This window comes from Bos javanicus, chromosome 15 (genome assembly GCF_032452875.1).
Source record: "Bos javanicus breed banteng chromosome 15, ARS-OSU_banteng_1.0, whole genome shotgun sequence".
NCBI lineage: Eukaryota > Metazoa > Chordata > Mammalia > Artiodactyla > Bovidae > Bos > Bos javanicus.
In genome coordinates, this window is record NC_083882.1 from 40796804 (window position 1) to 40817927 (window position 21124).

Genomic DNA, 21124 nt, shown 5'->3' on the forward strand with positions numbered 1-21124 from the left:
TGACACAGTAGTCAGACATTTACTACAGGCAGGGGGAGTCCAGCCAGCTGTGTATGATAGTGCTGACCCCCCATTCAAGGGACCTGGGAGCTGGTGGGGGGCAAGCCATGTGGTGAAATGGAAGGAGACCCAGTGTCACAGGCTGGAAGCATGAGTTTGTCACTTATAAACTAGGTCACCTCATTTCCCCCATCTTTTAATGAGGCAATGATTTTCACCATCTCTCCCAACTCTGAAAGCTCAGAAGCCTGTGAAGGAAAGATAGGATTGACTAAGGTCAAGAGAGAGGAAAGGCCAGCTTTTGAAGGTGGAAGAAGAAAGAGAAAGAAAGAGAATAGGAGGGGGAAAAAAAAAAGACAAAGAGATGGTACCAAGAGGAAAAAGCTTTAGAGTATTCCAGATTTAAGTCTCTGTGAGAGAACAGGGGAAACACAACTCTCAGGGATGTGGATTACAAAAAAGCTTTTGTGTTCAAGATAAAAAGGTGTATGATTGTATGATTGCATAGTTTTGTTCTGGGAAGCCTCCCAGAGCCCAGAGGGCAGCAGCACTGCTGTGAGCATCTTTGTAGCTGCTGGAGGCCCTGATATACATCCCAAGCTCCCTGCTCTGCCCTCCAAGTAAGGCAGTTTTGTCAGGCTTGGAGCACTATGGCAGGGGGAACCAAGCTCTGAGATTGGCAGGTCAGTGAGAGACAAGATCTCCAAGATGCCAGGAGTGTACACGGGTCAGGGGGCAGCTGCCTGCACTTGTGTGCTGCAGCCTCCAAGTGTGTGCCAGTTTTCCGGAGTCTGCACAGCCTGTGTGTCCCTGCTCTGGGCTCAGCTGGGGGGCCCAGAATTCCCAGGGCTGCTTTTGCAGGTCACATGTTGATTGTGAGATGGAGGACCTGCAGGTTCCTGGGCGGTGCATAACCTGAACCCCTGTGTGTGATGGTCCTGAGAATGCAGGAGGGTGACAGGAGGAGACACATCCAGGAAACCCAGGAGGTGGAGACTCACTGAGTTTTTCCAGATTCCTGCACAGGCCCTTGGGATCTTAACTCAGCAAGTTTTTCTATGAGAATAAACTCCAATTTGATTGACTAGGAGAGTGACCCGGGGCATCTGATGCTTGACTGGCCGGTGCCTGCTGAATCGCCTGGGGTCTTGAGAGAACAGACTAGAGACTTTACAGGGCGCTTGTGAAAGGGAGGTCATGTGGCAAGAGCAAGGGTATGTTACCGCAGAGCCTCGCTTGTTGTCGAGTGTCTTGCCAAGAGTCAGAGAAACAAGGTCTGGTTTCAGATGCCCACAGAATTCTTGTATTCGAATCTTTGTGTCTGAGTGGGAAGCCGTAAAGACTAGATTGCCTCCAGAGGCATGAGAATGGCCGAACATCGTCACCACTGTCCCATTCCATGGTTTGGCAATTTAATGGTTTTTACGGTTGGCTCTGGAAAACGCGTTATGTGCGGATGAAGCATTCTCTGGGTTGGAAAAGGGAAGCTTGCCTCTCAAAAGGATAAAAAATCATAAGCTGTTCAAACCTTAAACTACTATAAATAGAGGCTGAATTCTCAGGATTTAAAGCTCCCAGATGAATTCAATTAAACATAACCACCAAACACTCCATATTTTCCTTTCTTCAGATGCTGGGATGTGTATTCATACATATGGTAACCCGAGCAGGCCCATGGAAAGTCACAGACAGTAACGCTGTATGGCTGTCTAGAAAACCTAGCACAGTACGTGCAAGGCATTGGTCTGTTTTTGCTTTCACACTCGAAAGGGGAAAGGGACACGGAGGCTTGTTATTTCATCTGAGCGCACGGGCGACTGTGATATGGTCTGACGTCTTTCTGTGAGGCTTTTGGGCGGAGCCCTCCGTCTGTCCCCCTTGATGGGCCACTGGGTGGGCTGACCACGGCTGTGCTGCTATCATGCAGTGGGTTAGGAGGGAAGCGGTGTGTTGGAAGCCGGAGAGCAGATAAGCCATTATGCACACATACAAGGCTTTTGTTTATAACCGTGTCCCCAAATATGAAGCATCTGGCCCAATTACCCAAGGCACCACTTTGAAGGGACATGTACTCTCATTAAGACATCCTCAGAACTACAGAGCTCAGCACATTGTGCATCTGTTGTCTTTTTTGTTTTCACATTAGAGTATGATATAAAATATCCTACATAATAAGGTATTTTCTCCAGCTGAACATACCTTATTTGAACCCACTGTTTCAATCACATACAACCAGCTCCAAGATACTTCTTGAAACTTCTGAGGGCCTAGGTAGACAAATTTCACTACCAGATTTGTCCAGATAGTAATGATTTGAGTAATCCCATGGTTTCCTTGTTCAAGAGAATGATCAGGATAGACGGCAGACTGTGGAAAATGGCGATGGACTTCTCCACCAGTGTGAACTCATTGTCGTCTTCTCTGCTGTGAAGATGCTTTGTTATCTGTGTTCAAGTCTGGGGGAAGACAGATGGTCAGTGTGGCTGGACTTCAGGATTTGTTTGTTTCCTGTTGAACAGTAAACATCCCGTTACTTCAAAGCTCAGAGAGACTCAGCAAGAGTGTGGGCAGAGAAAGTGTGTTGAATGGCGTCTTTCCCCAGGAGACCTTGGGTTCTTCCTTGCCCCCAGCTCGTTCATTTATCACAGAGTAACTGCAGGTGAGGGGTTGGCTTTGTCTGGTCCCTCTGCCATGATGTCTGAGGCTGAAGTTGCCTTTATAGATTTCATGGAATTACAGAGGGCACCATGCTGACCAGTCATTGGGGTTTATTTTAACAGAAATGCATTAGCGGAAAGGCACAGGTTCCTTGCAGTAGTCTGCAACCTTTTTGGCACTAGGGACCTGTTTCATGGAAGACGATTTTTTCCGTGGTCCAGGGTGGGGGAGGATGGTTTTGGAATGATTAAATGCATTGCATTTATTGTGCACTTTATTTCTATTATTATGACATCAGTGTCACCTCAGATCTTCAGGCATTAAATCCTGGAGGTTCGGGATCTCTGCCTTGGAGAACTTTGTTCAGTACCCAGAGGTTCAGCCTCCTGGAGAGTTCTTTTGGGTGTATGTTGGGGGGCTGGGTGCATTGCCAAGTCCCGGGAGAAGCCCTTCTCTATCTGTCAGTCTGGGGGCAGAGTGAAGTCTGAACAAGGTGTGAGGCTCACCTAGGTTCAAACCTATCCGAACCCTCACACGCTTTGTCCTCTGTGGTTCTGTTTCTTTCTTTATCCAGTGAAGCTAACCATCCTCGGTTCACAACATTGGGTGAGAGTCTTTAAGGAGAGGTTTTTAAAGCTCTTTGCGTGAGGCTCATTATTACCAAAAAGTAATTAACACAGGGTTCTAACTGGCTTCTCCCCTGGGTCCCAGGAACCTACTGCAAAAGTGGAATTCCCCTGGAAGCTGAAGCTGTGTTTCAGGACTCCATGGGCCTCTTCCCACTGCTGTTTGTGGCCTGGGGCTAAGTTCTCTAGAGCCATGCCTCACCCTCTGAGTCATGCATTTTGCTAGAGGCTTGTGCTCCCTGTTTTGAGCCTGACTCACCCTGCATTTCTTGTTCTTATGAGTCATAAGTGACTTGTTTGGGTATTAGCGATACAAACAGAAGGAAAGATGGGCCTAATGAATGAGAAGAAGCATAAGTGATGTTCAGGTGCTAACAAGATCCCGGATGGGGCCGGGTTGGCAGGATGCATCTTGGTTTCTATGGAAAACAACACGCTTGTGGGTCTAAAAGTGATGGCGTAGTCTCTTGTGAATGTGCAGTTCCACAGTCCTGCAACCAGACACCTGGGTCCTTTTGTGTGTCTAGGTTTCTATTTTGTACTGACTTAGTAATTTCTGACCAAGCATAAGGCCCTTATGCCTTCATCCAGTAGGAAAAAATTATAGGGAAAACTGAAGAGCTCTGAATCATTCTGAAAAATGGATAAGCAGTCCCCGAATAAATAAAGTCGATCCAAGTCAGGAGTGTTTAAGGAGTAGGCATTTCTTTTTGAGCTATAACCTGGCTATATTAAATTGTACTCTCCTCAACCTAAATATCCTTCAAGAAGGAATTTGTGATTCCACATGCAAAATCAAAATACTGTGAAGTTCATAAACCAGTTTCACACAGGTTTCATATATGTTGATATAAAAGGTTGTCTTCAGTGAAACATTAAGTGAAGAAAAAGCAATTGTAAAGCAATATATTGCTTTACATATATGACGGTATATTTAAGATATATTTGATATACGTGCATGCATTCTCAGTGGCTAAGTCATGTCTGACTCTTTGCGTCCCCCTGGACTGTAGCCCGTAGGCTCCTCTGTCCATGGAAGTGATTTCCCAGGCAGGAATACTGGAGGGGGTTGCCCTTTCCTTCTCTGGGAGATCTGACCAGGGATTGAACCCACATCTCCTTCATTGGCAGGCGGGTTCTTTACCTCTGAGCCACACGGGAGCTCATATTTTATAGATACAGTTTATCTCATTTTTTAGAGAAAAAAGTATACATTAAAACACTTGGCAAAATGTATATAAAATCATTACTAGTAGTTACCTCTGGGAGAAATTAACTTTGCAGAGACTTTCCCTCTATAGCATTCTATATGTTTTGAATGTTTTTAAAAAGAGTTTGTGAGCTATTTACAGTTTTGCCGTAGACATCTACCTATTATTTTGAACAATATTGCAAGTTTTTCTTTGTGTAAATCCTAGAAATTAAATTGCTGTGTCAAAGTGTGTACAATGTAAGATTTTGAGAGATGTTACCAGATTTTCCTCCAGACGGTTGTACTGTTTTGGCTCTCAGCAGTGATTTCTGAAATAACTTCACCAGTTCCCCCTTGCCTGCAACGGGTGTTGTAGTGGGTGACCACCTGTGTCTTCTCTTTGCTTCCATTTCTTTGATTATTAGTAAGGTCAAGGGGAATCGCTGTTTGAGAATTGTAAGTTGTAGGCAACATAGAGTTCTCTGCATATTTATCTCATCCCCCCTTCTCTTCCTCAGGAAGAAGGGTCAGTTTTGCATGCCAGGCTGCTCCCAAGACCAGATACCGTCTGGCCCAGTGTGGGACAGATTAGGAAGGTATGATGTTCCAGCGGGGACTGTCTGTGTGTTCCGTGTCCATGGCCACGGCTGCCGGGCTGTGAGACACACCCGGGAGTAGGTGGTAGTGATGTGCAGGCTACTGCCCCCACCGCTGTAAATGCAAAAAGACAGGCTCTCCCTCCTTTCTTCTCTGGCCACTTCCACAAACACCCCAAACCAAAGCTTAGGTGCCTTCTGAGAGGAGGAGCACTTCAGGGGGTTGGGTAAGGCTTGGGCCCAGGGAAAGTCAGTATAGAATACAGCTCCACTGCTGTTTGCTGTGTGACTGGTGACCCCTTAACTGCTGCAAACCTTAGATTCCTCATATGTACAGTGGATTCATCAAAGTACCTTGCGTATAGTGCTTCATGAGGATAAAACAAAACAATCCAGATAACAAAACCATACAGCGCCTAGAATGTGCAAATAAGCAGTCAGTAAATGTCAACTCTCTGTGTTTCTCATTATTTGATTACCTCCAAACAGTGGCTGTCAGAATTCCAAGTATTAGGTATTCAATTCATCCATTTATTTGCATGTTCACTGAGCACTTCATGTGTGTCTGGCAAATAAATGTAAGAGATGGTCCCTGACAGCAGAGAGGACCCAGGATAGCAGTGGCACAAAAAAGTAAATGGGTCATTACAACAAGGACTCATGTGTATTTCCTAAGGCAGAGGTGGGTAGAGGAGGACAGAGCATGGTGGGAGCATTGTGTGAGTGTCAGATGAGGTAGATCTTGTTAGGAAACACTCCTTCCTGGTCTCTGGAGTTTCTGCAGGTTTTATGAGCAGAAGCACTAGTTGCCCTTTGGTTTTGGACTATCTTTTCAAGGATGTTTGTACAGCAAATGGCTCTCCTCCTTGGCAGAGGGCAGGTATGCTTGTCCATAGTATAGTCCATTACATAAGATTTGGTGCTCTAAGCGTGACACTTCTCAGCTGTGATGCACACCTTCTACACACACTACATCTGCCTGGGCCCCTCCACGTTGCCTCCTGGGACTGGGGGCGAGGGGAACTGTCACAGACATGACGCTCATGCTGCTTCTGGGCTGTCAGCAGTGAAGTCCTTTGTCTCTGACCCAGGAGTCTCTTGTCTCTGCTGTAGCCATGAAACTGTGACCAGCTCACCTACTGCCTTGTAAGTAAAGTCTCAGCCTCTTTACACATCTTGGCAGGCTTCCTGAAAGAGGTGGCAGTTCAGCTGTATTTTGAACAGTGTCTAGGAGTTCTCAGTTGTGGGGAGGAAGGGCATTCCTTGCAGAAGCATTCTTTGTTCATGATCAGGGAGGCGTGTGGAAATAGAACATGTCTGAGGCACACTGCATAGTTTAGAATGCCAGAGCTGGGGGTGTACTCACGGGAGCCACAGATGAGCCTGTGGGGAGGCAGGAATTAGATCAGAAAGGGCTTCAAGAGCCCAGCCAAGGAGTTGGAAATTCATGCTGTTAGGAACATTCCAGGCGTCTGTATAGGGTATGGAGGTTCCATGCAATCCCCAGACAAAAGAGCCAGGAAGCCGTGGTTTGGATGGCATAGGCGTTGGTGGGGACAGGATTTTGATTAATCCTGCTGAAACTCAAGGGCCAGTCATCTGTGTCCTACAAAAAGTCTGGCTTCAGGGCTTGGAATCTGGAAACTTTTATTTAGAACACACTGCTTTTGCTTGGTGCCAATAGGCAGGCCAAATAAATGACAGTGATTGCACTTGAAATCTCATTAGGCTGACGGCTGCAGAACAAGATGATTTCTGGGGCTTCTGAGTAGCCTGAGCATGTCAGGGGCGGAAAAGTCCCTGTGCAGGTAGCTGGCTGTCCCGGGCTATTAGGGCCTGGAGATCCTTCCAGACTAGCCTGGGGCCTTTTCAGTCTGACTATAAGATCTGTGGCTTTGCCCTTTCTTGATCTTTGGCATAGTTCTGAAAAACTCACAGAGCTCGTGAGTCCACTTTGTTTTATTTTTAAAATAACATCAAAGACCACATTGCCTCATTTGATCAGTGTGACTCAGAAAGTGACCAGATTAACCATCCCTTCTCCAAAGCCACCTATTTCTCTTTTCCCAGGTAAATCCTGGTAACAGTTCAGATCAACTGGTCAGTGCTATGAAGTGATTGATTGAGTGCTCAGTGACTCAATCAAAATGACAATATTAGTAACAGATGATGATGAACATAAGCCCTGCTGCTAATGAGGCTCTTGCTCAAGATCTGTTGCTTGAGATCTGACCAGCTTCCCTTCACATAATCCTCATGACAACCATGCAGGGCACATACCCTCTTGACCCCATTGTATAGATGAAGTAACTGAGGCGCAGCAAAGATAAATAGCAGAGCTAAGTAGAAAGCCAGTACTAAGAGAAAAAAACAAAACAAATTACTTAATTGCCAAACCTCTAAAACCCATGTTCTTAATAAAACATTTTTTTGATTGTAGTAAAATATATATAGGGGCTTCCCAGATGGCGCAGCGATTAAGAACCAGCCTGCCACTGCAGGAGATGCAAGAGACATGGGTTTGATCCTGGGTCAGAAAGATCCCCGGGAGTAGGAAATGGCAGCCTACTCCAGTATTCTTGCTTGAGAAACCCTATGGACAGAGGAGCCTGGCAGGCTACGATCTATGGGGTTGCAAAGAGTCAGATGCGACTAAACACACATACACACAAAATATATAGAACATACGATCTACCATCCCACCGTTTTTAAGCATGTACTTCAGTAATAAGAACATGTACATTGCCACGCAGCCTGTCTCCAGAACTCATTTCATCTTGCAGAACTAAAACGCTGTGCCCAATAAACAATAGCTCCCGTCTCCTCCCTCCCCCTGGCAACTACTCCTCTATTTTCTGTCTCTATGAATCTGACTATTCTAGATACTTCATATGAATGAGATCACACTCTATTTGTCCTCTTGTGATTGGCTTGTTTCCCTTAACATTATGTCCTCAAGGTTCATTCATATTGTAGCATGTGTCAGAATTTCCTTCCTTTTTAAGGCTGAACAGTATTTCTCTGTGTGTGTATTTTCATGTATCCGTCAGTGGACATTTAGGTCGCTTCTGTTTCTTGGCTTTGCGAATCATGCGATGAGTGTGGGTGTACACATCTCTCTCTGAGTCCCTGATTTCAGTTCTTTTGTGTGCCTACCCAGAGTGGAATTGCTGGGTGATATTATAATCCTATTTTTAATTTTCTGAGGCACTCTCATACTATTTTCCAGAGCAGCTATGCCCGTGCACATTGCCATCAGTGGAGCCTGAGACAGGATGTTGTGTTACCTCTTGGTTTCCATGACTGTACACACTAGAGAATCATGCGCCCAGTGTAAGCTGAAGGGCTTACAAAAACCCCTGGGCTCTGTTGTCCTAGGTCAAGACAGTGCTTTGCCGACACTGGTCCCACTAGCAGCCTCTGTAGTATGGCAGCCGTAGTCTCAGGGGTAACTGATACCACTAAGCAGAGATATAACTAAGCACTAACTCACAGCCCCAGCCTGTCGCCTAATTGCTGAAAACCGTTTCCACCTCCGCTCACTCACCAGCTAGGTGTAGGCAGGCTCAGGCTGCATCCTTGGAAATTCATCTCTAGGATCCAAAGATGCGGTTTTCCTGATGGTTAGGAATCTACGCCCTGTCCACACCCTCCTTTGTGAGATCCCCCAGCATGTCTCCTACAAGAATCCCAGAGGCTTTGGGGAACTCCCGCTTTCCTGTCAGGGCACTGCAGACTCCTGGGAGCTCAGGTAGGGGCTCAGGGCTCAAATGGAGAGGGTTTTGTGGTGGTGCACAGTTTTTTAAAACTCCCACTGGTGGTTGGGAGGGCTTTCTGGGAGGAGGGCCAGAGGCCAGGGCATCTGGGATCAGAGGCAGACCCCAAGGAAGGGAACTGACTCGGGATGCAGGTTTGGGATGCAGAGGTAGGTATTTAATGCTCTCAGGAAATGCACAGTCATGCCCCAAACCTGATGAGCTGAGCTGCTGTCCCAAATCAGGCAGGAATATATTCTCTTGGTCCCATCCCCAGCAGACTGTAGGAAAAATGATGGATAAGGATTGAGTCAGCTAAATGTTTGCCCAGATCTCATTGCTCTATCTAGACCCTCTGTCAGTTTCATTTTTCACCTCCACCTCCTGGAAGAGAAGGAATAAATAAGACATTTGGGTATGTTTTATGGGAGCACAGAGCAGTGGGATTTGGAGTCTGAAGTGTCATGGGTTGGAATCTCTGCTCCTTGGGTAATCTCCCCCACCGTGCTGAGCACTGATTCCTGCTCCGTGAAAGGAGGAGTTAGTGACTTCCACAAGGGTGTTTAGAAAGAGGAGATAAGGCATGGAAAGAATCTGGCTCTCAACAAAAGCCCAATAATGCGAAGACAAGTGGGCCTTAGGAAGCATCACTACGAACAAAGCTAGTGGAGGTGATGGAATTCCATATGAGCTATTTCAAATCCTAAAAGATGATGCTGTGAAAGTGCTGCACTCAATATGCCAGCAAATTTGGAAAACTCAGCAGTGCCCACAGGACTGGAAAAGGTCAGTTTTCATTCCAATCCCAAAGAAAGGCAATGCCAAAGATTGTTCAAACTACTGCCCAATTGTACTTGTCTCACATGCTAGCAAAGTAATGCTCAAAATTCTCCAAGCCAGGCTTCAACAGTATATGAACCATGAACTTCCAGATGTTCAAGCTGGATTTAGAAAAGGTAGAGGAACCAGAGATCAAATTGCCAACATCTGTTGGATCATTGAAAAAGCAAAAGAGATCCAGAAAAACATCTACTTCTGCTTTATTGTACGCCAAAACCTTTGACTGTGGATCACAACAAACTGTGGAAAATTCTTTAAGAGATGGGAATACCAGACCATGTGACCTGCCTCCTGAGAAATCTGTAAGGTCAAGAAGCAACAGTTAGAACTGGACAAGGAACAACAGATTGGTTCCAAATCAGGAAAGGGGTACATCAAGGCTGTATATTGCTTATTTAATTTATATACAGAGTACATCATGCAAAATGCCGGGCTGGATGAAGCACCAGCTGGAATCAAGATTGCTGGGAGAAATATCAATAACCTCAGATATGCAGATGACACCACCCTTATGGCAGAGAGTGAAGAACTAAAGAGCCTCTTGATGGAAGTGAAAGAGGAGAGTGAAAAAGTTGGTTTAAAACTCCACATTCAGAAAACTAAGATCATGGCATCTGGTCCCATCACTTCATGTCAAATAGATGGGGAAACAATGAAAACAGTGACAGACTTTATATTTTTGGACTCTAAAATCACTGCAGATGGTGACTGCTTGAAATTAAATGACGCTTGCTCCTTGGAAGAAAAGCTATGACCAACCTAGATAGCATATTAAAAAGCAGAGACATTACTTTGCCAATAAAGGTTCATCTAGTCAAAGCTGTGGTTTTTCCAGTGGTCATGTATGGATGTGAGAGTTGGACTGTAAAGAAAGTTGAGTGTTGAAGAATTGATGCTTTTGAACTGTGGTGTTGGAGAAGACTCTTGAGAGTCCCTTGGACAGTAAGGAGATCCAACCAGTCAATCCTAAAGGAGATTAGTCCTGAATATTCATTGGAAGGACTGATGTTGAAGTTGAAACTCCAATACTTTGGTCACCTGATGCAAAGAACTGACTCATTTGAAAAGACTCTGATGCTGGTAAAGATTGAAGGCTGGAAGGGAAGGGGATGACAGAGGATGAGATGATTGGATGGCATCACCAACTTGATGGACATGAGTTTGAGTAAACTCTGGGAGTTGGTGATGGACAGGGAAGGCTGGTGTGCTGCAGTCCTTGGGGTCACAAAGAGTTGGACACAACTGAGCGACTGAACTGGACACAACTGAGCGACTGAACTGAACTAAAATGTAGATTCTCCTTTCTGACCTAGTTTCCGGGCCTCTGTGGTCCAGAAGCAGTGATTTACCGAATATGGTGGTGATGAATTAGTACATGTGTTTATTTTGTTGCAAGATTTCTGTGCCTTGAAACCCAGTAACTGAGAAACTTTCTCAGGTGCTAGACCAGACAGGTGAAAAAGTTATTGTGCGTGAAGAAAGGCCTTGTGTCAAAGATAAAGTAAAGTGAGATTTCACTGAGTTTTAGAAGTATAAAAGGCAGAATTTACAGGGTCCTTTGAGCTCCTGTAGACCAGAGTTGAGAACATGGGCACATACACTGCCATCCTCCCCACTGCCACACGCGTGGCAGACATCACTAGTCAATTGTGGTTATTTCCGAATGAGCCCAGAATTTCAGAACCTGAGATAACATGGCACTTCAAGCAGCTATTAACCAGCTGGAAAAGCACTCTTGAAATCCATTTCCCTTTCCTGCTGTGGACCAAATCTCTCATTGTTCAGATGAGAAAACAGAGATGGGGTTGGAAGGGGGTACATAATTTTCTCCAAATCATGCAACTGATGGAGTTGGGACCTCATATCCAGTTGTCTGTGACAAACCTAAACAGCATATTAAAAAGCAGAGACATAACTTTGCCAACAAAGGTCCGTCTGTCAAGGCTGTAGTTTTTCCAGTGGTCATGTATGTATGTGAGTTGGACCATAAAGAAGGCTGAGCATTGAAGAACTGATGCTTTTGAACTGTGGTGTTGGAGAAGACTCTTGAGAGTCCCTTGGACTGCAAGGAGATCAAACCAGTCAATCCTAAAGGAAATCAGTCCTGAATATTCACTGGAAGGACTGATGTTGAAGCTGAAACTCCAATACTTTGGCCACCTGAAGCGAAGAGCCGACTCATTAGAAAGACCCTGATGCTGAGAAAGATTGAAGGCAGGAGGAGAAGGGGACGACAGAGGATGAGATGGTTGGATGGCATCACTGACTCGATGGACATGAGTTTGAGCAAGCTCTGGGAGTTGGTGATGGACAGGGAAGCCTGGTGTGCTGCAGTCCATGGGGTCACAATCAGTCAGACACAACTGAGTGACTGAACTGAACTGATCCACTTTGTTTGGGTTTTTAATACACTGTGGACCTGGAGTTTCCTGTTCAGGAAGCAAGGCCTCTGTGTCATCGTTTTTGTGACATCTGAGATTAGTAACCAGGGAGATGGTCTGCCTAATGCTGAGAAGTTGGTGATGACCAATGGGGAGGGGTCTTCTTAGGTTTAGGGAGCAACATCAGAAGTTGATGAAGTGGTAGCCCAGGAGAAGCATCTAGAAGACTGAAACTTGAGAGGGCCTTGTCTGTCGTGTTCACCTCTATATCAACATGGGGTCAGCGCTTAGTAGTTGAGTGAAAACATTTAACAGAAGAAAGTTATATGACCAAGGAGTAAGTGGGGGACTATGAACAGAAGTAGCCATCCTTGAAGATAAGATTCAGCAAAGAGCTATGAATATATAGATGAGTTTTTATTTGCTTGGGGAAAAAAAAAAGGTCCTCTCTGTGTTTCTTGCCTTCATGTGTTCATCTATATTAATGAGCACCTAGTGTTTTCTGGGCTGGATACCAGGTGTTTTTACATCATTTATTCTTCAATTTTTATAATACTGAGAGGTGGGTGTTATTTTACAGGTGAGGACACTGGAGTTAGAGAAGTTAAATTCCCAAAGCCATGGTAGACGGTTGAACGGTAGAATGGGTTCCTATTCCTCTGAAACTTAGGCCTTTTCAATAAAGAGATATATTTCTGATAGGGCAAGTCATGGAAGTTTGCAGCCATAATTTGGGGTGGTTTTGAAGAGGTTATCATGACGCCTTCAGCATCTAGCTGCTTTCTTGTCATTTATATCCAGAGTCATTGAACGCCCCCTCTTCCCCCAAAATGTTCAAAATGCGAAAGCAAAATTGCAAAGGACTACTGCACGGCAGTAAACCCAGGGGGTCTTTCCCTTGGGGTCACCAGGAGAGGCTGTCGGGTTAGGGAACCGTGGAGTCTCTCACCCGCTTCCTTTAGCTCTCGTCATTGGTCAGCTGTGAGACCCATGCCCCTGAAGGGAAACATTCTAAACCACCGAGGAGGAGTATTTTAAGTGGGTGGCAGGTGCCCGTATCTGAAGTCTGGCCGTTGACACTTTTCAATGATGTGATGTGGAAAGTGCAGCCACAGTCTGACTTTTCCATGGTCTCATTACTCATGGCCTCCCAGAAAAGGAAGCAGGTACAAAAGGCAGAGAGAGCCCACTGCCTGGTGATTAGTGGTCAGGGTGGAAAACATCTTGCCTCACAGGCTGGGGAGGCCTGCTCCCCAGGCCAGTGGGTCCCTGGCGGCTCCAGGTGGGTGGGGCCCGGCAGATTCCATCCCTCTCAGGCCCTGCAAGCAGCAGACCTTTGGGTCAGCTCTTCAAGTTCAGTAGACTTTTGCTTCTCCCATTGCTCTGGGGTCCTTTCTTCCCCATCGTGTCTGCTGGACCTCTTTTCCCAGAAAGAATCCATACCCCACAGCAAAGGCTGGATCAAAGGCCAGTAGTCATGGCTGGTGCCTGCCTGGGCAGAGCTGCTCCCCTCCCCCTGACAGCTCTCCTGGGATTCAGAGGGCGAGAGAAAGGAAGAGAACGAATGTTCACTGAGCACCTACTGTGTGCCAGGTACTATGGACCATTTCCTAGAAGCGATTTTCCTTCACTCTTACCAAACCCACCTATAACGGGGTACCAGCCCCGCTTGAAAGATAAGCACAGAACAAATTGCCAACTTTGTACAGCCAGTATGTGGCAGAGTTAGGATCTGGAAATAGGTCTGTCTTATTCCAGAGCCTAGCCTTCTTCTAAGTATACTGCTTTACAGAAGGGGAGGTCACTAACAGTAACTGAGGGTCAGGTCCAGGCCGTGATATGTGGACATGCTTATCACTCAATCTTTGTAGCAACATAATCGATTTGGTTTTGTCATCATTTTACAAAAGAGGTAACTGTAGTCCAGTGACACTGAATGATTTACCCAGCAAGGAGAATTGAGGAGGAAGCTATAGGACCCACCATGTAGGGGTATGCACGCATGCTTAGTTGCTCTGTCATGCCTGACTCTTTGTGACCCCATGGACTGTAGCCCGCCAGGCTCCTCTGTCCATGGAATACTCCAGGCAAGAATACTGAAGTGGGTAGCCATTCCCTGCTCCAGGGGATCTTCCTGACCCAGGGATTGAATCCAGGTCTCCTGCATTGCAGGCGGATTCTTCACTGCCTGAGCCGCCAGGGAGGCCCATATAGTGGGTCCTTTTTAGAGCCTGTGGCTGGGTCTCGGCTTGGAGAGCTGGAGCAGGCCTGGTGATGGAGCTGGCCTCCTCAGTATGGGCACCCTGGCCGGCAGCCTGGGGCCATCGCGATGTCAGACTGTCTGGGTGTGCCTCGACCACTCTCCCTAGTCTGTGGCCCACATCCTCCGCCCTGGAGCTGTAGCTCTCTGTGCCCCCTGCCATCGCACGAAGATGAAGCAAAATAAGACATGGCCACTTGTGAGCAGAACCAGAGCATATGTTTTTCCATGACTGAAACATATTAAAGCTTTTTCCAAGCTCGTTAGCACAAATGGTTCGACTTGGAAGGTTTAACTATTCCACAAGTCCCCTTTTAAGTCCTCGCTGTGGTGAACTTTGTGGGAAGTGTTGTGGGGAGGAAAAGCATAATTGCTGATGGCAGGAAAGGGGCCAGGACCGAGGGGTTTGGAAACCCATTTGAGGCCCAGGGTAGATGCCAGTCTGCTTCCCCACCCAGCAGCCTAGCAGTCAGCTGGGAAAGTGACTTTTTCAGCATGGAGTGGGGGAACCAACTTTGTTTTTGCTTCCTGTTGACTTACATTTTCTTCATCTTTCCCTTTTTTTTCCCTAAAGAAAGTTGAAGGAATTCTTTGAGTTTTTCTTTTTTTGGCCATACCACATGGCATCCGACTCATTAGAAAAGACCCCAATGCTGGGAAAGATTGAAGGCAGGAGAAGATGATGACAGAGGATGAGATGATTGGATGGCATCTCTGACTCAATGGACATGAGTTTGCGCAAACTCCAGGAGATGGTGAAGGACTAGGAAGCCTGGTGTGTTGTCGTCCACGGGGTCACAAAGAGTCAGACTCGACTGAGCAACTGAACAACAGCAACGCATGGCATGTAGAGTCTTAGTTCCTCAACTGAGGATTGAACCCATACTCCCTGCAGTGGAAGCCTGGAGGCTTAACCACTGGACCATCAGGGAAGTCCTGAGATGTATTTTTTAAAAAGGGTGCTAGATGGGAGACTCTAAAGCAGCAGTTCTTAACCTTGGATATGCATTAGAATCACCTTCTTAATCATGGGCAGAACTTGATTTTCACCAGCTTTTATATTCAAGTGGCACTTCCTTCAGTCTTGAAAGTAGACAGCTAACCACGGTATCATTTGCAGTACCCTTGTTCCCAGAAGCAGTCAGGCGTATTTTTGTGCTCTCTTGCCTCTGTTGCAGATGACTTGAAACAGCATTTACGCTCATTGCTGCTTAGAAATTAAGGTTATTGTCAGACTGGCCAGTCAGTCTTACTGCTCAGTGTGTTAGTAAAGAAGTCCATAAAACACTCTTATCTCAAAATATGTTGATAATGGCATTTCAGTGCAGTCATTTTCCTTTGTCATCTTGTGTGTTTTCCTTTATTCACTTAGTGCGTAATTCTGAGAATCTATAGACTTTGTTAAGCTGCCATAAGAGTCCATGGCATGAAAAATGTTAAGTTCCCTCCCTGTTTTTATAGTGGCAAGTGCCTGTGCTGCGGCCTCTTAGTCGTTCAGATTTAGATGTGGCCTCCCCAGTGGAGGGGAGGTTACTGAAGGAGATCTGTTTGTTGCATTCCCTGGAGGTGTGTCAGTTGTATCCCCACTGTAGATGGGACTTGACCCCCAGACCCCAGCAATGCCAGCCTCCATTCAGGTGATTTGAAGCCTAAAGACTCTATAGAACCATTCACTGGAAACTGAAGTTTGAAAAAATTTGGATCACCGCCTTTGCAAGTGCAGGGTTGAAAGTGCAGAGTTCAGGCCAACCTCAGGACTGGAACGTGCAGTGGTCCCAGATCTGCCATTTGACACCAGGCGGCCCAGGGGGGAAGCCTGCAGAGCCCCATGGCTTAGGACTCCTGGGAGGCGAGTCTTCCTCTGGGAAGGCCCTGGCTGGGGCTTGGCGGCCTGAGTCACCTCCTAATATGTCTCCTGACCTCTGTCTCCCTCTGAGTCCTGTTTCACCAGCAACTCAGCTTGAGGACACAGGACATGTCCCATTGGAGATTTTTAACATGTTGAGAGGGCTCCCTCTGCCTCCCGGAGTCTGTTCCTCCTTGGAGAAGACTTGACCTGCTGCCCTGCAGACTCAGCCCCGAGCCGCTGAGATGAACAAAGAAGAGAAGGAAGATGGGCTAGTTTCCAGCAGCCCCCTTCTCTCCAGCACGTGTGTCTCAGAACCGAGCCTCAGAATGCTCTCCTCTGAGAAACTAGATCTTTTTTTTTTTTTTTTTTATCATGTATGTTATTTTATTATGGAGTTGAGTGACTCAAAGTATGGTCATTTTCTTCACTAAAATATAATTTTCCAAAAATGATTATCCAGGCATCAAGTATTTGCTAATGGATATCAGTGTCCTCTTAAAATATATAGAAACTTCTTGAATTTGGTTAGCAAGCCATAAAGTGTACTAAAGACTACAGTTCTATCAAGGTAAAGTCTTGAGAAACTAGATCTTATGTAGACACACTCTCCAGGGCTAAGGGTGTTGTTAGGACGTGACACTTTCACGACTTTCTTCCTGAGGGAAAGGAAAAACCATTTGAAGGGGCTGGGTTGGGCCAAGTCAGCTCATGGACTCATGTGAAAAGAGTAAAAAAAGCAAGCAGTTGAGTAAATATGGAGAAACTCCATCCTTCCCTAGTGAGAGGGGAGGATCTTAAGTAGAATCCATGTCTGACTCCTTGTGACCCCATGGACTGCAGCATGGCAGGTCTCCCTGTCCCTCACCATCTTCTGGAGTTTGCTCAAACTCATGTCCATCGCATCAGTGATGCCCTCCAAGCCATCTTATCCTCTGACGCCCTCTTCTCCTTCTGCCCTCAATCTTTCCCAGCATCAGGGACTTTTCCAGTGAGTCAGCTGTTCACATCAGGTGGCCAAAATACTGGAGCTTCAGCATCAGTCTTTCCAGTGAGTATTCAGGGTTGATTTCCTTTACGATTGACTGGTTTAATCTCCTCACCAAAGAATTGATGTCTTTGAACTGTGGTGCTGGAGAAGACTCCTGAGAGTCCTTTGGACAGCAAGGAGAATCCAGTGTAACTTAGCAGTAAAAACATTCTCAGAACCTACTTAGCGTGCCTTTTGGAAAGCCTGAGCAGACACTGGTACACTATCCCCAAAACCCACTCTACTCCTGGTTCATCTCCCACATTATTCTTTCCCCTGAATGAATGAAGAAGGAATCACACAGCCAGTTGTGTGAGCTGTACCAGGCTTAGCTGGGGGTAGGTGAGTGTAGATGTCATTTAAGTTTCATCCTCAGAATTGCTTTGTTTGAAAGCTTTCCAGGTGGTGCTAGTGGTAAAGACACAGAAAGAAAAAAACCCCACCTCTCAGTGCCAGAGATGCCAAAGATGCAGGTTCAATCCCTGGGTCAGAAGGATCCCCTGGAGGAGGGAACGGCAACCCACTCCAGTATTCTTGCCTAGAGAATCCCATGGACAGAGGAACCTGGTGGGCTACAGCCCACGGGGTCGAGAATAGTCCTACACAACTAAAGCGACTTAGCACGCACGCATGCATGAGGTGATTTCCTTAGGGCATGTATGAGGAATTGTATGAGGTTGGGGACACAGATCTGTGGCCCCCACAGGCCCTAATTGGACACCCCACCCCTGCTGCAGCCACATGGGAGCATCTGGGGTAGATGCCAGCACAGAGGGGACATCTGATTCTGGTTGCAAGTATCGCAAAAAGTGGCTGAGGCTTAGCAGAACTGGAGAGAAGGAGATGCAGATTACGCATGAGAATGTGAGCCACACCAGCTATTAGTATCTCAGCCCTGAACCAGGAGAGGAGGGGGAGGAAGGTGATGAGATTTCCCCGAGGTGGCTGAGAGGACAGCAGAGGCAGCTGTGTGGACCAGCGCTGAGAACCTCGTGGAGGGACTTCCCTTGTGGTCCAGTGGGTAAGAATCCACCTTCTAATGCAGGTTCCATCCCTAGGCAAGGAACTGAGATCCCGCTTGTCTCACAGCAACTAAGCTCAAGCACCCAAACTACTGAGCACGCACACCTCAACTTGAGAAGCCTGCATGCCGCAACAAAGAGTCCACGCAAAGACCCAGCACAGCAGAAAAAAAAAAGATTATGGAAACAAGAACCAGGACGTGCCTTCCTATAAACACTCCTATCATGACTCCCTGCAGCCAGCTCCTGGGAGATCTCCTATGACACCCAGATCCCTCTGGCTAGGAGGGCCCATCTTCTCCCCCAAGAGGGTTGCTCGGGTTACCCTAGCCTCAGTGATGTCAAACAACCATGCCATGGAATGCTTGTGGATTAGGGGCTAGGAATTTGGACAGGTATGGTGAGATGGTTCATGTCTGTTCCATAGTCTGAGAGCGCTGGCTTGAAGCCAGATGACTTAGTGGCTAAAGCTGGAATCTTCTAGATACTCTTCACATGTATGCTTCTGGCTGTTGCCTGGGACATTCATGGTGCTGTGGCTTCTCCATGTACATAGCCAGGGCATCCCCCCAGCATAGAGCCTTGGTTCAGAGGGCAAGCATCTGAAGAGGGGACAAGCCAAGGAAAGGCTGTATTGCCTGTGACCTAACCCTGAAAGTCACACAGCCTCACCGCACCCGATCTGTTAAAAGTGAGCCTAGGTGCTCTTCGAGGGTAGACAGGATGGTTGAGGTGACTGCCCTTTCTATTGTTCCAACTACCTATTTCAAGAAACAGTGCAAAGATGCTGGAAGTGCTCTGGTGAGATGAGGCTGGTGATTCAAGTGAAACGTTTAAGAGAGCTTTGGAAATTTGAGTCATGATGACCCACCTTGGGTTGCCTAGAGACACCAAAGACCAGCCAGCCACCGGTCACCAGGGCTGATGCTGGACGGGGTCATCCCTCAGAGAGAAAAGCCAATTACAGACACTAGAACCCACCCCCCACCCCCAGCTTGAGTCTTGAATCTTGGCTTTTCCACTATTAGGCTCAGCAAGTCTTATAAATGCCTGCTGGTCTTTGGAACCTGAACGTCATCCTCTTTCCACCCAACTTTCACTGGGGTGGATGCTGGGAGTGGGGGGCACCCAGGAGACAGGCCCTCACTACCCACTGGGAAGGGTCAGGAAGGTCTCTGAAGAGGAGACACTGTGCTGCTTCTTGAAGATGAATTGGCAGAGTTTGGGGGTGAGGGCATTCAAGAAGCAGGGGTCAAAGTTGGGCCTCGAGGAGATAAGGAACCTGGACTGGAAAGCAGGCTGGGAACTGTGTGCCATGCAGAGATTGGACTCGGGTCATGGTTGGCAGGGAAGCTGGAGAGACTGTGAGTTACAAGATAGAGTATCCTCAGAGAGACCTTCTCGTGGGAACTCACACCTGGGTGAATAATCCAGAGTCCATGATGCTTGAGCCCTGCAGATCCAGACACTGGACATCCTTGGCCCTCTTGCTGAGCTCGGACCTCACTGATGTGCAGTTTTTAGTTTGCAGGGGTGAGGAGCATCTCTTTCCAGTGGCAGGGTCCTCCCATCTGGTGTCAGGGTCTTGGGGAGCTGGGTGGGTTATCTAAGGGTTGCTGGGTGAGTGGAAATTTCAGCCAGGGGCAGTCCACCTTTCTAGGTCTGCCTGGTGCAGGCAGGGTGGAGATCTCCCCGTGAAGGGACTCCGGGCCCCCCTGTCTCAGGTCACAGGGGGACACACCTGTTTTTTATCCACCTCTGCCCTTGTCACACTTAGTTATTATGTCACCATCACAGATGCAGTCTGGCTGCTCCCCGGGCCTGGAGGGCCGCCGGTCTCCTCCGATTTGTCATTGATTGAATTAGTCCGACCTCAGCATTCTCCAGGTCCGTCTGCTGGAGCAGCTTTCAGAACAATTATGAGTAGGCTTCTGATGAGTTGGGCCACAGGTTTCTTCTGCACTAACTGTGTCCCGTGTGCCTTGGGTGAAGGTCAGGACTGATTCAGAGTCTTTTTTTTTCAGGCCATGCAAACTCAAAGCCTCAGAAACGTGGCTGGGGAGAGGGTGAGAGGTTCAGTTGACTGCTTCTAACCGTGGCGGGTGGCAGCACTCCATTGGTTAAACACAACTCAGACAGGTGAATTAGAAGCTTTTTTGGAATTAGATATGGTTGTAAGTTCTCCAGAGGAAACGTGGCTCAGGCTGAAAGAATGTGTTGGTTAGTTCCCGGAGTGTAGGCTTGGCCAACTCTGTGGCCTGTCCTGGCTGCAGTCTGGAATACCTGCTTTCCATCCTGAAGACCTGCGGGTGTGAAGGTCTCCCCTGAGGGCCCAGGGTGGGGGTGCTGGGGCAGGAGGAGGGGAGGTCTCGGGGCCCAGGTCCTGAGTGACGCGGGCACGGAGGGCCTAAGCGTGCGGCTCTCGGCACCTGGCCTGCCAGCCCAGTGGGGCCGTGTTTTCCTCTTTCACGGGCTGTGTGGTTGGGGAAGAGAGGTTGGCAGAGCAGTGCCAGGAGCCCCAAGGCCTTTGCAGACGCCAGGGCTTAGGACAGTGACAGCTGGCGTTGGCTCCTGGCTCTGGCCCGTGCTTTTCGGCAGGGCGGTCTTTGTGTTGTGGGCCAGACCAGAGCCCTGGGTGAGGTCTGTGGCCTCTGCCTGCCCTGAGCTGGCTGAAAGTCTCCAAGGCAGCATCCAGGAGAGGCTGGGGGCCCACTGTGCTGGAGACAAATGGCACAGGAGTCTTACAGGCTCCTGCAGTTGGCTCTGGTCGCAGAAGGATGCTGGGGAACTGGGAAACCCTGTAGAATGAATCGTGAGAAGTGATGCTGACTGCCTGCTGCAGGCTCTCAGCATCACTTCTCACGATACAGGCACCTACACCAGGGGCCCAGACTTGGGAACCCTGCCTTCCCTTGGAG

The 21124-nt window shown here is 47.5% G+C and overlaps 1 protein-coding gene and 1 long non-coding RNA gene across 2 annotated transcripts in view; both read left to right on the plus strand.

The window, feature by feature from the left end:
- Positions 1-21124, plus strand: part of DKK3 (dickkopf WNT signaling pathway inhibitor 3) — a 49966-nt gene that overhangs the window by 13548 nt on the left and 15294 nt on the right. The window lies entirely within an intron of this gene.
- Positions 19924-21053, plus strand: LOC133261939 (uncharacterized). The gene is made up of 2 exons (XR_009741176.1): positions 19924-20093; positions 20231-21053. It is a non-coding gene; the product is annotated as an uncharacterized LOC133261939 (long non-coding RNA).